At 40.1% G+C, this 17,864-nt stretch overlaps 1 protein-coding gene and 1 non-coding gene across 2 annotated transcripts in view; one reads left to right on the forward strand and one right to left on the reverse strand.

Moving 5' to 3' along the window:
* The window catches only part of LOC126456244 (transcription factor GATA-6-like), a 536,593-nt gene that overhangs the window by 475,191 nt on the left and 43,538 nt on the right, over positions 1-17,864 (reverse strand). The gene's annotated exons all lie outside the window — the stretch shown is intronic.
* Trnas-cga (transfer RNA serine (anticodon CGA)) lies at positions 13,160-13,233 on the forward strand. Its single transcript has one exon. It is a non-coding gene; the product is annotated as a tRNA-Ser (tRNA).

A 17,864-nucleotide genomic window follows, 5' to 3' on the forward strand; every position in this document is an offset into this window, starting at 1 on the left:
CTGCAGTGTAGCCATCTATGGAAGTGAAACGTCTACGATAAACAGTTTAGACAAGAAGAGAACTGGGGCTTTTGAAATGTGATGCTACAGAAGAATGTTGAAGATTAGATGGGTAGATCGCATAACTAATGAGAAGATGCTGAATGGAATCGGGAAGGTAAGGCGTTTGTGGTACTACTTGACTAAAAGAAGGAATCGGTTGATGGGATACATTCTGAGACACCAAGGGGTCACCAGTTTAGTACTGGGGGGAAGTGTAGGGGGTAAAAATAATAGAGGAGACCTTGAGATGAATACAGAAAGCAGATTCAGAAGGATGCAGGTGACAGTAGTTACTCGGAGATGAAGTGGCTTGCACAGGGGAGAGTACATGGAAAGCTGCACCAAACCAGCCTTCAGACTGAAGACCACAACAACAACATAGAAGTTAATTGATGTGAATTTGTTCAAAATGATTATGAACATGAATAATATAATTATCATGTACAACTTGTCATTCGTAACCGGAATAACAGGTCAGGAACAAAACTGTTAATGTTAAAAAAGAAAGAGGGGAAGAAAGAAGATGAGATTTGCAAATAAACTTGCATATGCGGAGGGGACGAAGTCAAAAGTAACAGAAAGCTCAGTTGGGTAAAAGTTTCATTAATGCTCAGAATTTAATTGATCATTTTACTTGCTGCTATTCAGCTGTTAACATTTTGAGGTTATAATCGATACACGTATAATTAATCAGGTAAAAATTTAAGTCCCATTCGTTGTTCTGATTGCGTCTTACATTAGAGGTATCAGATCGCCTTAGTACTTTAGCCCATTTGCATTTACGAATATTTGTTCAGCTTAGGATTAATATGAAACAGACGCTAATATATACACACACACGCACGCATACACACACACACACACACACACACACACACACACACACACACACACACACACACACACACGCACACACACATACATTTTAATGTTTATCTCGAACAATGCAGTTACTGTGTCAAATATAAGTTAAAGTTAGTTCTAATCCCCTAGTTCTCTACCAAGGCAGGAAGTTTTTCTTGGTTGTAAGGCGAAGGCCGTACACGAACGAAGTTCTCCAGCAACCTGCTCTGCTCTCATGAGTAGTGAAGGCAAGATGTAAAAAATAATAAAGAAATAAACAAAAATAAAAAAGTTTCAAAATAATGTACAATTTTGTTTGATGATAAAATTCAGCTGTGTAAGAACGCGATTTATGTGACTAATATGTCATGAAACTCTGAGTATCTTCTATTCTACAATTCATCCTGAATTTGCGTTGATCATAGGCTCTCTTTACATGCAGACATGTCATGACAGCGAGGCTATATGGAGGCAGCAGAATTGGTGACACTATCATATCGAATTTCCTATGGTCAATGGTTCCACTTCGTGAAATCCTGCGGTTTCGAATGAACAGCAACATGTTTGGACTGCACATGGACCTAGTCCATTGGCCTTCCTTTGCCTATGACGTGGAAGTTTTTGTTCTCATCAGGACAGGATGCCTTCTGGTATCTCACAACTCGACAAAGAGGCCTACGTAATGACATGAAACCATACGGATTAATCAGAACAGCAGTCATGACGATTTTGACAAGATGGGCACGGACCCTCTGTGCGTTAACTGCATACTGTGCTGGAGGCCGATCGACTGCGCCTGGCTTTGTGTCCCAGTTGTAGAAACGCCGAGCCGGAGTGCGCAGACAAACTAAAGCGACAGGGACGGGCAGCCCGAGTTGGCCGCCTTCCCTGCTGCGTTATCGCGGCAAGGTCAAGGTTTATCACGGCTCATAGCCAATCACAGAAGGGCCCCGCGGTCAGGCTACTTAGAAGAGAGTGTCTAGCGGCTAAGGCCTCGTTAAATATTGGCCCTGGCACGATGCGGCTATCTGGCCTGTAAACAATGCCCAAGGGACACTTCGGCCGGCTCATCACAACTCAGCTCATAAGACGAATTCAGAGTTGCGCACTGCCCGCATCTCGTGGTCGTGCGGTAGCGTTCTCGCTTCCCACGCCCGGGTTCCCGGGTTCGATTCCCGGCGGGGTCAGGGATTTTCTCTGTCCTTAGGTTAGTTAGGTTTAAGTAGTTCTAAGTTCTAGGGGACTGATGACCATAGATGTTAAGTCCCATAGTGCTCAGAGCCATTTGAACCAATCAGAGTTGCAGTCTGAAGTATTTGTCACACTCAGAGCATCACGATAGGACGTGCAGTCCTATATTTCTTACTAACAAACCCTACAATCATCTTGCTGATATCAGAACTCCTGTTGTCGTTTTTCTGTGCTTGCTAATTAAATTTGGCTTTTAAAAATTTCACTTTCTGCAAGACCTTACGTTTTTTACTTTTTCTTATTCTTTACCAAATCACGTTTCGACACCTAGCGGTCATTGCCAGTAGGCCCTAGGTGTCGTTTTATGCGGGATGAAGATGAACAAAACCGACAAACTGAAGGGACGGACTCCTGACTGGAAATGGAGCAAATAAGGGCCTATGAACATAGATCCGGAAATGCAGCGTTGCCACGGTAGATGGCGCTGACGAATGACAGTTCCTCTGACCACGTACCGCGTGTTCTTCGTGTGTTGAAGGCTCGGTGATTGACGCACCGTACTGTAAGCAGCAGAATGATTCGGTATTGGTATCGGGCACAAGCCGAGATGGTGTTTGGTACGGCCAAGCAGATGAAAACGGTCGACAGGCAGCACGGCTACACCAAAAACAAGTACCCTCACAGACACCAACCACATCGCGCAACATTTCGAGTCCTTTTTGGGCGTTTCTGTGATCAAGGGTCCTTTCAGACAGACGAATGTGCTGGGAGGTGGCGGACTGTGTATACATGGGATATGGAGGACCGGGTTCTACAGGATATTGATACAAATCGTGGTACAAGCTCCAGGCAAGTGTCCCGCCAACATGGTGTGTGCCAAAGAAGATACGTATATCTTACATGACAACTGCCACTACCACTGTCACCTGCAACGAGTGCAAGGATTATCAGCAGCTGTTTTCTCTCTGCGGGAAAGATGATGTCAATGGTTTTTGCACTGGACCATCACAACTATTGGATTTCTGTCATCAGTCCTCTTTACCAACGAAGCAACCTTTGCCAGAAATGGCGTCATCAATCTCCATAATCGTCATCTGTGGGCTACAGGCAATTCTCGAGGAGCGGTTGAGGCGTCTCATCACCACCGGCATCAGTGTGTTGGCAGGCATTCTTGGTGACCACATACTTGCGGCAGTTCATGATGCGACGTGTGAACCCGTGCATTGTATTCCATGGAGGCCACTTTGAACACCAATTGTGACGTGGAAGCGATGCAGCTCTGTACTGTGTTCTGGGACGACTTGTTGTCGTTGAACGTACACCATGTCCGGACACATGTTCACAAGACATTTTTCCCTATATTTCCAGCGAGGAATCCCTTCCTACAATTTGTCGGTTTCATTAATTTCACCCTGTATTCTGTAAAATTTTTTTGAGTAAATAATTTATGGAGCTCTAAAACTATATCACGTGCCTTAATTTTTTTACTCACGGGAAACTGATTAATTTTAAAGACTGGATTGTACAGGCTCGTCTTCTTTTGCGCGTTTTATGACTTGATAAAGTGTCATCTAACTACTTTTATGGCTTGAGAGCATGTCAGACGATTACTTTGCAGTTGATATTCTGCCAAGTCATGAAACGCATAAAACTAGGACAACCTTTACAACCTAGTGTTTAAATTAATGTTTATTTAGGGGAAAAATACAAAAAATTAAGTACCCATGTTACAGTTTTTAGGCCTTAAAACAGAGAACAACCTTGTAGTTTTGCATATATTTTACAAAAACAAAACGAAACTCTCTGAAGATGTGTCGAAACATGTTTTGGCAAAGAACAAGAAAATGAAAAACATTATGTTTTGTACAATACGAAGATTTTACGAACTGTGTTCAACAGACACTGTTCAGGACTAATATAGGTGGGGTGCCCGCGTGCGCGCTGTATTTCTGACTGTAGCATTACGTAACATGTGTTCCTCGCCAAAGCTACTATTCAGCGAGAAAGAAAGTATGGAAGTAAATGATATCAGCTTGTTACGGTGCTGACAGTTGCGCCCTGCGGCGGATCAAGACAGTAATATGAACGGAAATTAACGTTGAATTCCATTTTTTGTCATTGCAATAGCTTATTTCATCAGCCAACATACATTTCGAAACGTAGCTTCATTTTCAGGTTTTTGCAATTGTCTGCTGAAATCCTGAAGACGAAGTTGTTCATCGAAACGTATACAGGATAACAAAATAAGCTATTGTAAATACAACAGACGGATTTTGTCATTAATTTTCACAAATGGCAGCATGTTGCTCCAGTCTTGAACGTGAGGCTTTTGCGCCCTTTGTATAAATATCGCTATAGTTGAGACTGGGAGGTAATGTTCGCGGAACGCAATGAAAACAGCAATGAATATGAAATGTAGTGTAGTTGCCTTACATTTTACAGCAACCTTTTAAAATCCAATCGCTGATATACAGTAACACAACTGCAGAGATATGATTTAAAAGGAAGGGTCACGTGTTTCTGGAGATATTTTCTGAAAACTTTTATGGAAACCATTCCAGTCATAAAATATGCCTAACTGACAGTCTCCAAGGACAGAGTATGAGTTAAACCTTGCCACAAGGAACCACTAGTATTTGTCTGTTGTACCTCAATAATTTGCAAGACTTTGTGTCATCTATGCACCGATACAGTTCCATTTAGTGGTAGTATTTGATAACTATAAACACAACTTCTTCAAATTATTACACACAAGCTAAGTGCTACACTAATCCATTTCTTTTCAACGATTTTAGAAAATTTTTAAAATTGAGGTAATTTAATCAGACGTTAAACGATTTACGACTTAGTTATAAGTTTATGATAATGAATTAACTCATATAATCTACCGAACTGTTCCTATAAGTTCAAGCGAGAACATGTCGCCATTAAGCTCCTTACAATACGTATCAGTTGTTATTCGTTTTTCTTATTGGTGGTCTCTTCTAATAATAAATTATACCAAAATTACATTACGAGACAAATTTCCTGAGAAGCTGTTCTTGGCTAAACATCAGTTGCGACTCTCTCGTACTCAACGAACGCCGCAACGACATCCCGCCACAGGCAAATTACAGTAAAACAGTGCAGTACTAAAGTCTCTCGCCAATAATGTCTTCCTTGAACCAACGAGTGTGGCTGCACACACACAAACAAGAAAATTAGACTTCAACGTCCAGACGGCGTTGAGATAATTAGAGATGGCCTCAGTCCACTAGAAACGCGATTCAGTCTCTCAACCTCAAGGAAAGACAGAAGTGTACGGAGCGCGAGACAAGAACAGCATTCAAATGTACAGCGAACAAATTACCTCAGTCTTTAAGCAACATAAATAGCATTTTTAAAACAAAATGGTTCAAATGGCTGTGAGAACTATGGAACTTAACATCTATGGTCATCAGTCCCCTAGAACTTAGAACTACTTAAACCTAACTAACCTAAAGACATCACACAACACCCAGTCATCACGTGCATTTTAAGATTTGGGGTACGTAAACAAGTGAATGGTCAATTTGCAAAACGACTTTAGCCTACATTTTCATGATTTTGAATTACCAGTACAGCCAGTTCCGATTCCTAACTTGCAACGTTTAATAGCAAAATGACATTAGCTGGTATTTTCTGTACAGTATTTTCGGTAATAAAAAGGTCGTGTTTACCGACAAAACAATCTAAATCCAAGACTTAAGTCGTTTTTGTTTTTTGAATAATTATAATTATTAACAGATTCATTCATAGCTTTAAGTTGGTTAAGTGGTTATATTACTTACGTTTGTGTGGTAAACCTGTCATAGGCAAGTAGAAAACGACAATAGCATTTAACAGCAATGAATTACATATTTGTGTTGTTGAAAAAATTACGAAAAAAGGAAGAGAGGAATTAAAATGAGTTCAGAATGCACTAAAACGCGCAAATCTGAAAGGTTTGGAGCACGTAAATCACGTACGGAAATTAGTTTCACTAACGCAAATAGCACCTGCTTTCCGGCAAGAAATCTGAATTTAATTTGGTTTCACAATATTTATTGTAGTTCACAATGCTGTAGCTTACAGACAGTGGAAATGTAATCAATAGCCGGCCGAAGTGGCCGAGCGGTTCTAGGCGCTACAGTCTGGAGCCGCGCGACCGCTACGGTCGCAGGTTCGAATCCTGCCTCGGGCATGGATGTGTGTGATGTCCTTAGGTTAGTTAGGTTTAAGTAGTTCTAAGTTCTAGGGGACTGATGACCTGAGCAGTTAAGCCCCATAGTGCTCAGAACCATTTGAACCATTTTTTTGTAATCAATAAAAGTCTTGTTTACAATATATTTTCTCATATTTCTGATGCAGGAAAACATTTTTAAACTTGATTATTGAAAAACAGTTACCAGAAGCAGTTAATTTCACGAGTCAGTTTGCAACTAAGGACGAACAAAAGTTGTTGTTACAGGGACAAATTATAAGTACTGCCTTTTTGACAAAGAGGACGGAAAGAAGAGCCTAGTACTAGTTGAGCTTTGTTCATTTATTACGTTGAGGATTCTGATAAACGGGTAGGGGTGTGAAAGAAAGCATTCCTCAGTATTCATTGTTTTACCGAATCAAGTGAAGGGATTACGTTAAGTTGCTGTTCATTATTGGCAAGTCTCCTAGAGGCCATCGTGGAAAACATAAAATGCAAAAGACGCCGGTACACTTGTTTCTGTTCATTCTCTCGTTGCCTCTTTACTAAATAAACAAGGCCAGTCCGAACACTGACGTTTACCACTTGAACAGTGAAATAAGTGTAGAAAGTTCGATGAAATGTTTCTTGACGAAGATCCTAACAGTGTTCCTAACCACTATTATCACAGCTATTTCAATAACCATTTACGTTTAAGGTTTGGTGGGGTCAGTGTAGACACGTGCATTTCGTGTGAAGAATTGAACTTCAAAGTGGAAAGCAGTCCTAAAAACGTGTAGCTGTTCACAGCGTTGCAGTAAAAGATACCAGTTCAAGACATGTATCATGACTGCTCCAGTTTGCTCTAGGCGTAACTTGAAAACTAGTTCAGTATCCTCCCATCTAGCATGAGGGGCAAGCTAAAAAAAAGTCCAAAAGAGATATAACATTTTCTCCTCCATTATTTCAATACCTGAGTTTCATCTATTATTTGTGCCGACTGTTTAGGCTAGAATAACGACAACATCGTCAGGTTTTAGAACCTGTAAGTGCCCGTAGGCGTTTTTTTAACATAAGGCTTTTCCTATCACAGGACATTACTATCTGCCATCAGAGATGGACATTGCAGTAGTGAAAAGAATACTGAGACGTGTGGACAGACACTACACAGTGAAGGACCTATGTGTTAATGGAAATTTTACCATTACTATCGTTGAAATTGAAGACATTTATGGTTAGAACAGCTGGTGTCCACATTCCTAAAAAAATGCCAGTTGCCTAAAGACTCTGTTAGGGATATCCTCCTTGGTACAACCATTCATTGCAGGAAAAATTCTACATTCTTTCATCGTTGGGCCAAAATATCCACATATCCCAGACCCACCTACCAGACATGCTCATCCAAATGACATGCGACCTCTCAGTAAAGGAAGATTAAGGATATACACAAAATGCTGAAGTGCTGCCATACAATGATGAATCCAAAGTATTTTATGAAAATAATTGCACTCTGAGAAATAAAGGTAAATGAGTAAGGTTGTAATTTGATTTGGAAACGTTTTTTCTGTATCTTAATGTTTCTAATGATTTAATTTTCTGTGTATTCTAAATGTCTTTTACAATAAACAAAGTACACTGGGTGTCCCAGGAGGAATGGTCAACATTCGGGGATATGACAGGAATGATCAGGTGAAGCAAGAAAGTCTGGTAAACATAGGCTCTAAAATGCAAGCCTTAAGAGCTACGAGCACTTCTTCATCTTCGATCCTCTGAAACATATCTCTCCTATTGAAAGCTCTTTGCTTGGTAGTATGGACCAAAGCAACAACAAAATTTCCAGTAAACATGAGCTCTAAATTGTATTTCTTAAAAGCTATGAGCATTAGCGAGGGCTTTGCGTCTGCGAAACACGTCTCTTTTACAGAACAAGTGTTCGAACCTCTTACCGTGTGCATTTTAGAGACGATGTTTACTAGACTTCTTGCTTTGAATGACAGTACCTGACAAATCCCTGAATATTAACCGTACCTCGTCGGACGCTCTGTATATTATCTGCTTATAAATCAGAATTCTGCCATATAAAAATCACAGCTGAAGTTTTTAAACTAACTGAAAGTGAAGAGGTATATACAGTAATGTACTTCAATAACAGTTTTATGTAATTTAAGTACACGTGTCACAACTTATAAAAATTTAGTGCACTATCCACTTCAGAAAGAAAACAAACGGTTCATTGTTATTTCTGAAAATTTACTTCTTCAACTCACTTTTTTTTTTACAAATTCATGTTTCATATTTTAGCATTCATCACCAAGTTTACAAATAACGGCAGTTTCAGCAGAGAATTGCACAGTAAGACCTTTATCCCGTAAAATGTGCAATAAAAACGTAATCTTTAGAAATTATCTACAGCGTGGTAGTGTTCAAAAATGCCGGATACACAATAGGTTGATGTAACAGGTGACGTGCTTATGCGAGTCGGAGAACAGTGAGTGAACACTTGAAGAAAAAGTCTGTTTTTCGTAAACAGCCATGCGCGTCATAGAAACGGATGCATTTATGTGTGAGTGTGTTTGTACATGTTCCACATCTCCTCCTAAACTACTGGACGGATTTCAGCCAAACTTGGTACACATATCCCTTACTTTCAGGCAACACACGCTGTGGGGGTAATAACCATCTACCCTGGTTCAGGAAATATGACTTAATGAACAATGTGCTGTGTGAAAAGCTGCTGCATCAGGCATAACGTTTAAATTTATTACTTCTTTGCCACTAACTCTATTCGCAACATATTTCGTAGACAGTATCGACATATGCCGTTGAATGTACCTACAGAAATATACCATTGTAAGACACATAGTACAAGAGATATGATATCATAAACATTGAAGTGTGTGAAAAACGCTGCATCATGCATGAAGTTTTAATATGTATATTCGTTACTGCTAAGACATTCTTAAATTTAGTCAACTTAATGAAATCCCAGGGATTTCAACTGCGAAGCGCAAATGCCTGTAGGCGAAAACAATAGCCGTCTATAAAGCTCTGCATTTCAAAGGTGTTTCCACGAATAGATGGAAATGAAATTATTTCGATATTACCCTACAAACTCTTCATCTGTTGTTTTTGTTTCTAATAGAAAATTAGCAAAATTAATATCCAGGCAATGCCACGTTTGTTAGCTAGTCTACTTACAAAATTCCAGAATACTTGTTCATTAATGCTCTTGGGAGCTTACTTACAGTTACGGAGAAACTGTAGATTACACTTACAGTCTGAACCATTAACACAGTAGCTACGATTAAAGGGTGTCTTAATAACCGAACACTAGCGAACATACAAATACCAGCTGCATTTCGTTGATGATAGTCATCATGATAAGAATAGTAGATTTGCGATATAAAGATGAGCGTAGATGTCCGAAATCTACATCCCGATAAATTGTTTTTCAAAAGCATCAGTGACTGGGTGTGGTCTTCTGCAGCAAACTTAAATTGACAAAAATCCAAGAGTTCGCCTATATTCATAAGAGATAAATTAGCCTTCGGCTTATATTAATGACAGGTGCTTATATACAGCCATTCTACCCACACCTCTTTTGTGAATGATACATGTAGAAAACTTACATTGATTTGCAGAGCATCAATCCGTATTAAACGTTCACAATAACTGCAGTATTGTTTCACTGTGATTATGTCATAACGAAGGTTATACATATGTTTAGCAGACAGAAATACCGGGTGGTTATAATGAAGGTGCAGTTACTCACGGAGATCCAGTGTGGAATGCAACTATCGTGTGGTAGTGAAACTTGGTAGATATGCTATTACATTAATGCAGAACCTATATACGCTGGTAAAAAATTAGTTCCAATTTCGGGCACCAGGTGTAAATCTGGCGCCGTACAGCGTCTAATCGACGTCTCCAGTGTTCATATTGACCATATGAAACGTCCCCTTTGGAAAATTATGTATTACTGTGCTGGTAAACCTATTACGTTATTTGTTTTTCAAAAGATGAGCAAAACTGAACGTACTCGGATATTTGTCTCTTTACTTATTCTGATCATCACTAAACTGACACACAATATTTTTAGCGCAACGCAATCTGACTTTCAATAATCCCCACAAAAGAATGGCCCTGACTAACAATAACCTATACCTTTCATGAATCACTTACCTCACAAAAATCTTCGTTACTCGAACTACTGCAATACAGCGAGCGCCAATACTGCCAGCTAAATAAAAAATTCTAACTAGTGAAGGCACTAACTACTGATAGGCATAGTTAGCAAATGAAAGATTTTGATAGAGAAGAAACAGTGTATTTACCTTAATACTGTTCAAAAGTCATCATATATATATATATCTATCAATTCATGAAATCCATCTTTAGAAATTTCCTTTTTCTGGCGGACACACGTCCAGATCGTCCGTTCTCAAAACTCTGGCATCTCTCTCTCCACATCTACCACTGCTGGCCGCTCACCTCAAACTGCACAACGCTATGCACTGTTCACATCCAACTGCCCAACACTACACAAGCGAATATTCCAACAATGAGTCCAACCAGCCACAGACTGCCTAGAGTGCAGTCAGCGATTTTCATACAGAGCACTACGTGGCGTTACCAACATTAAAACCTAAACATCCTACTTACAACCAAATTGTGCAATCCGGATCAACGGTTGGAACAATCTACAAATCCTCCAATTTTTCGACAATAGGAATCCTCTCCTTGATCACGGAGCCGTTCGAGAATCTCTGTGCGAACGTCGTCGTCTCTGTAACTTCTCGTACCCTCCAGATATTCTTTCAGCTTGCCGGAAAGATGGAAATCACATGGTGCAAGATCTGGACTCCGAGATCAGTACCGCCCACATCTGTGCGGCCTTGGTCAAATTGTTGGCATCATTTCATTACAACTGGTCGCACAACGCGTTGGTCTGTACATCGCCAGAATTCGCGGTGCGTCTGTGTGCAATTTAGACATTTTGCCCACACAAATCGTACCGTCCGGTATACTTCAACTTTATAGTACGTTTCCAGCTGCCGCGGCATTTCGATTGCACACTGTGATACAACTGTTTTTTCATACCCGGAAAGTGTACTCATTTCGGACAATGGGCCACTCTTGTTGCGCAATGGTCTCAGCGCGGACGACGAATTTAACTTACTTTCTGGAGTCCTTGCGTACCGCAGTCAAAAGCGTTTGGTACAGCTTTTGGGCGCCTGCAGATGACTGACTTCAGAAATTGTCTGTAACCTTTGTACACAAATGACATTTTTAACGGTCGAAGTTTGCATATGTCTGCCGATGAAAAGAAAGCTTGGAAAAGCGCTGCCTTTTGAAACGAGAAATAGCGCCTGGCTCCGGCCATTTTGGACAGGTGAAGGGGACTAGGCGGTCGCTGCGGGGAGTGTGTAGTGGGGGTCGGCGCCTGCGCCTGCGTTTTACAGCCGGTTCGGGGCCGGCAGGTAGCGTCCACTGCCGATTGGTGCTGCCGGCGCCCGACGGTCCGAGAGGCCGCCCTCCAGGCGAACCGAACAACCACCTCCCACGGACTCTCTACACGGCTCGTTTCCGAGTAGAACAGAGGCAGCTGTCGTTAGGCGACACCTCAACATCCCTTCAAGTACTTCCTTAGATGCAATGTACATCTGTCAGAAAAATTTACTTTCTGACGTGACGGAACATATTTTTTAGACATGTTTCCATTTCTCTTTGCGAAAGGTACCCTAGAAACGGCTTGAACAGTTATATCCTGTCGCTCTGAAGTCCTCTATTTTCTTTTCCAGAGCTACCATACAATAAAAACTATCACTTTCCTGCTACAGTTTCTGCAAATAAAGCACTTTGCTCACTAGTACTGAATATCTTCATCCATATTTTAATAATGTCCCTTTTAGAGTGACACGGCACCAAAAGATAGAGGTACCTTGGCTTCACCAGTATTCTGTGCCTCATTACAAAATCAGTCCCGATTACTTATCGCCATCATGTTCATATGCACCACACAATTTTAGCTTTGTTTTTATATTTTACCTTTAGCCAGACGGCCGTGAGGATTTCCGTCAGTTTTTTCATCAGACGGCAGTAACTCGCCAAGTTTTCAGTTCAGCCAGCTTCTGGTGACTTCAATGCACGCACAGGACACGAACTTTTGTCCTCATCTAAACTCTCTCACGAGGTTACAAGTGGGATTAATTTTCCGAGGTGCCGTACTTCCAGTTTTATAAAGTGAATAGAAGTGTGTGGAAATTGAGTTTTCTTCTTTCAGTTCACTCAGTGGTTCGTTTACAAAATACTGGCATTATAATCAGGAAGAGCAGCAACCAAGACGCAGTCACGACAGCCTTAAGGATCCCAAAACTGATTATTACACGTATAAGTTTCGCGAATATACTTAAACTCCAACGCAGTTGGAAAGTATAATTATATATAACGCTATTGTCAACATAGCCAAAAAACTATTCCTTTGTTGGTACATATTCAAGATGGCCACTCCACTACTGTGTTGCTAGGATTCAACGAAGGAACTTCCTCGCTGGCTCGCAGGTTTGTTTATCGTATATAGTATCAACAATTAAGAATGAGATTTTCACTCTGCAGCGGAGTGTGCGCTGATGTGAAACTTCCTGGCAGATTAAAACTGTGTGTACCGATCGAGACTCGAACTCGGGTCCTTTGCCTCTCGCGGGCAAGTGCTCTACCATCTGAGCTACCGAAGCACGACTCACGCCCGGTCCCCCCAGGCTGTGGCTAAGCCATGTCTCCGCAATATCCTTTCTTTCAGGAGTGCTAGTTCTGCAAGGTTCGCAGGAGAGCTTCTGTAAAGTTTGGAAGGTAGGAGACGAGATACTGGCAGAAGTAAAGCTGTGAGGACCGGGCGTGAGTCGTGCTTCGGTAGCTCAGGTGGTAGAGCACTTGCCCGCGAAAGGCAAAGGTCCCGAGTTCGAGTCTCGGTCGGTGCACAGTTTTAACCTGCCAGGAAGTTTCATCAACAATTAACTTTGATTTTCCTGAAAATCGTAAAGATTACGTCTTTTTATTAAAGGGGCAAACAAAAGGACAGACATTTACATGAAACGGTTTACTGAAAGAGATTTCTAGTTTTTCATCTTGCAGTTTTGGAAGCTCGCTATTTACGTTCGCGTTTGCTTGGCAATAAAGTTATTCGTGGTTACTGCCTTGAACAAACTAACTTTTTGGTTTTTACTGCGAAAAAATGTCATTGCTGTTGCACCATCATCACTGGTTATTTACAATTTCTTTATAAAGTGAGATATATTGTAAGCAAGAGCATGAAGATGTGGGAAGGGTCATCATTTGCACTGAAAATTTACAAAGGGATTACCTTCATTCCGCTCTTAGATTTTTGTATCACTGTGTTTCTTGGTTGGTGCAGTAATGACTTTATTACAGTCCTACTTTTGCAACTGCTCTATTTGAGAAACTTAGAGCTAAAAACGAAGTTACCAGAATGTGACTATGTACTGTTCTTCAACATGTTGTATGCAATATTTTATTATTTACTTTTTTCAACCCGATACTATTAAAATTTGTCTAGTTCCTGTTCTTTTTCAGACAGCAATTTCTCTGGAAAAAGAAATAAACCATACACAAACCGTGTAAAATCAACTCAAGTAATCACTCGTAGACCTGACTTTGGTCAAGCACGTTCTATATTTTTTTATTGGAAATGAGGATTGTTTCCATACAACCATGTACTAGTTTTCACCATCTCTTACTTCTCATAGTTGTTAAAAAAACCAATGACATTTTGCAGCTGCAGTGAAAAATATCTGGGTCGAAGTAAAAATAACAGAAACTCTGTCTTACTCGTGGAGGTTGTTCACAAAGTGTATGGCGTTTTTAAATTTTTACAAGCGATCAAAGGGTGACTATAGACAACAGATCATGACACCACTCAATACAGATACCTCTTTTTCAGAAATCTGTCACTGCTGTCCGTTGTGTCGAACAAAATTCGTCGTTTCCTTGTATGATCATTATTGATTGACTTTCATATCAAACAGGCGACCTGTTTCGTCCTCGCATGGGTAGCATCTACGGCCGTGTCTGTAATAAATTATATACACAAACCTTCCTCGTCAATCAGTCTACCTGTTGGTGAAAACTGCAGACAGGAAAACGCTGCGGGGGACTTTAATTCATCATAGTTCAGTTAATTTGCACAAAATAGTTATAAATGATATGCATAAACCTTAGTCGTGAATTATTCTATTAGTGGAAACTATATCAAAATCCATACAGTAGCCTGAGATTACCATAGAGAAAGCAAAACGCGGCGAGCGATTTTACTTTATGCCAATTCATATCAAACACTGTATCAGTAGTGAACCACATACGTTGAGAACCTGGAACAGCACTCATTGGTCCCGAATCAGTGAGCTGATTTGAATGAACAACGTATTTCACCACAGCTGAGTCTCGCTTCTTTATCGCTACTTCCTTAGAAAGTTAGCCATTGCAAAACGATGTGTTACGAAGGAATGAAGATCAGTGGTCAACGTCCCATCGAAAACGTGGTGCTTGTTCATTCCTAACTCGGTGTTCACCACTAGAGAATTTAGACTTTTAATTTTATAGTTATTGTACCATTAACGTTTCTTTAGGGAGCATCAAGAAAAAACTTCATCATATATTATTATTGTGTTAAGTGCTCGCTTCTAAATTTCTGTTTCTGCCCATGGACAACACCGAAAAAGGAAAACACCCAAAATAATAATTATGAATTGACTGCGTTGAATAGACCTCACTATGCTTATGGTAATATTATAGCGCAAGTGTCTTACCATTGGCTTCTTGCGAACTGCGTGGTATGGTTCGTCACGTTTGTAAATGTTGGTGAATGTAACCGGTTAAAACGAGGGAAGCAAACTGATGTGAGTTAGAGTAGAAGAGGTGAAATCTACCGTGCTCGTCTATAAAAGCAACAAAGGAGCCACCGTGTTATGGTCCCTCTCCATCAGACGGATCACAACCAGCAGTGCTAAGTGCCCCCATTCAGCAGGACCTTGTTTGGAATAAGTTTTAAAAATCCAGACAGCGAGAACACGAAAAGATGCCAACTTTATCATCTTTATAATTATCATCATCGTCATCATCATTAGCCGGCAAGTTCGGTTTCTAATCGGACGGACGGAAAGGCTTCCATGCCTAATAAGGTATTTCGTCGTTTTGAAATTCATCATATTAAACTTCTCCCTTTGCCCCGCAGATCTTGCCGAACCAGCTGGGATCTTGGAGCGCCGTACTGTGCCAGAGTGGTCTGCATCTGGCTTAAAAGTAATATGGATGATACGATACAGCAGTAATTCCTTCGTGTAATGAATGGTAAGCTCCTTTCAACGTGTGTCAATGCAAAATCATATTCTTAAACGGAAAGGCAGAAGCAATTAATAGCATTTATGAGATTACTTTGATTACTTTGTTTAAATATTTAGTGAACGTACTATGAAGCGTTATAAAATGAAATGAACACGTAAACCCACTAGGGGGGAAGGTATATGGATGACGTAGAGTTGTTGGATGGATACTGAGAAAGTGCAGCGTTTCTGTTCAATAAATTGTATGCAGGACGCCGACACCAGCTACAATGGAGTTTGAGATGATTAGTTATACATGTGACAGTAGACATCGAAGAAATGAGGAGACGCGTTTCTATGATATACGTAAGCCGTTGAAGGAATATAGGAATCACTGGAAGCAAGATAACGTTGGCTCCTGATAGACTGTTGGATAGATTTAAAAAATTGGTATTTATGGTAGAATGTGTGACAATTCTATAGCACATACCCTTTAGAGGCTATGGAAGTACGGCAAGAGAGATTAGTTCACACTCAGAGGTATATAAAGAGTCGGTATCTCCTCACCTCATACGTACATAAAATTGGAAGGGAATGAGCTAACACTGCTACAGTGTACTCTCCTCCACGATCTGTACCGAGGTTTGTGGAGCATATAGGGTGGACCATTTTAGTCCATACTGAGAAAAAAATCGGGATAGACAAGAGATACAGCAAAATGCTTTAGATAAAAGTGGTAGGTGACGAATAGGGTCACGCGTTGATACTATCGGAGGTGACCTTGAACGTGATTTTCAAGGTGATTTGAAGGTTAAAGTGATGTTTTTGCAATGGAAATCCTAATATTTTATCCAAGGTTTGAAAAGAGCTGCAACTTTTACGATAAAATCATACATTATTCTAGGTCATGTCAATGTTCAATCAAGGTCAAATAAGCAAATTTGTTTTTAGTTCAATTAGGGATTAACTCAGAATAGACGAGGAAGACAGCAAAATACTATGTTAGATGCAGGCTGGAAGGAACTTACGGGGACACGTATCGTTAGCAACAACCATGATTTTAAAGGTAATTATCGAAGGTTATGGGAATGTTGAATTTTGTTTCATGGAAATACCTGTTTGTAACGTCAGATTTGGAAAGGGAAAACAGAGATTTGAACTTGATGTTTAAATTAACGTGTTTATTGGCAAAAATAAATACAACACAGCTTATAAATGTCATTGCGGCATTTGCAAGAAAGAACAGAGATAAATAAAAGACAGGTAATTGATTTACATGTCATCGAAAGAGTCTCCTCGCCTCTCGTTCCTCGGGATGCTCCTTACAGTTTGTATCTAACATTGTATTTTGCTGTGTCCCTCCTCTATTCTAAGTTAATCACTACAAGAACTAAAAACGTATTTGGATATTTGATCTTCATTGAACTATCCATGCCCTTGAATAAATGTTTCATTTTAAACGTAAAATTTCCCGCTCTTTCCAAATCTTGAATTAAATATTAGGGCACTTTGAAAAAATAACTTAAACCTCCAAACCGCCTTGAAAACTACGTTCAAGGTCAAGGCCATTAGTAGCATTGCGTGATCCTCTTCGCCATCTATAACTTTTATCTGAAACATTTTACTGTATCTCATCTCCATTCCGAGTTAATCCACATTATGGCTTAAAATGGTCCATTCTGTATACGATCATTTGGGTATTGGTGCAGATACCGACCACTAATTACTGCTGTGTTACAGACAGATTTGTTTGCCTTTTCCTCAGTTTAAATGAAAAGACGTTGTGAAGTTATTAAACAGTCGCTGCGTTCACTCTTCTAAATTTCGATGGATAGGTTTTCCACTTGATATTCATTTTCCGTGCATGTGTATCAACATTATTGTATATAAAATCTGCTACAAACAAATCAAGTACAAAGACATGTACAATTTAAGTAATGAATAGCTATGACCGACAGCGTCCATTGCAATACTGAATTTAGAATGGACTTTTTGTTTGCTGTAAGACGATATGTAGGCTCGCACAGGCAGATAAAGTCCCCCTTTACTGGCTGCTAAGTGTGCGCATCACAGCTTCAGTCCAGCACATATCGCTGAGCCTTAGTGGGGAATCCCGTTTCGCGTCAAGTTTAAAAATTATTCCCATATAACATCTTTCAAATTTTAAGTACGAGATTTTTAGGAAATTAGGTATATGCTTGGAACTACTACGGCCTTCCGCGACGTAATGCAAAGACTTCATTGTCTCTTTATGTTAGTAACAGACAGAAGTG

Source organism: Schistocerca serialis, chromosome 2 (genome assembly GCF_023864345.2).
Source record: "Schistocerca serialis cubense isolate TAMUIC-IGC-003099 chromosome 2, iqSchSeri2.2, whole genome shotgun sequence".
In the NCBI taxonomy this organism is placed as follows: Eukaryota; Metazoa; Arthropoda; class Insecta; order Orthoptera; family Acrididae; genus Schistocerca; species Schistocerca serialis.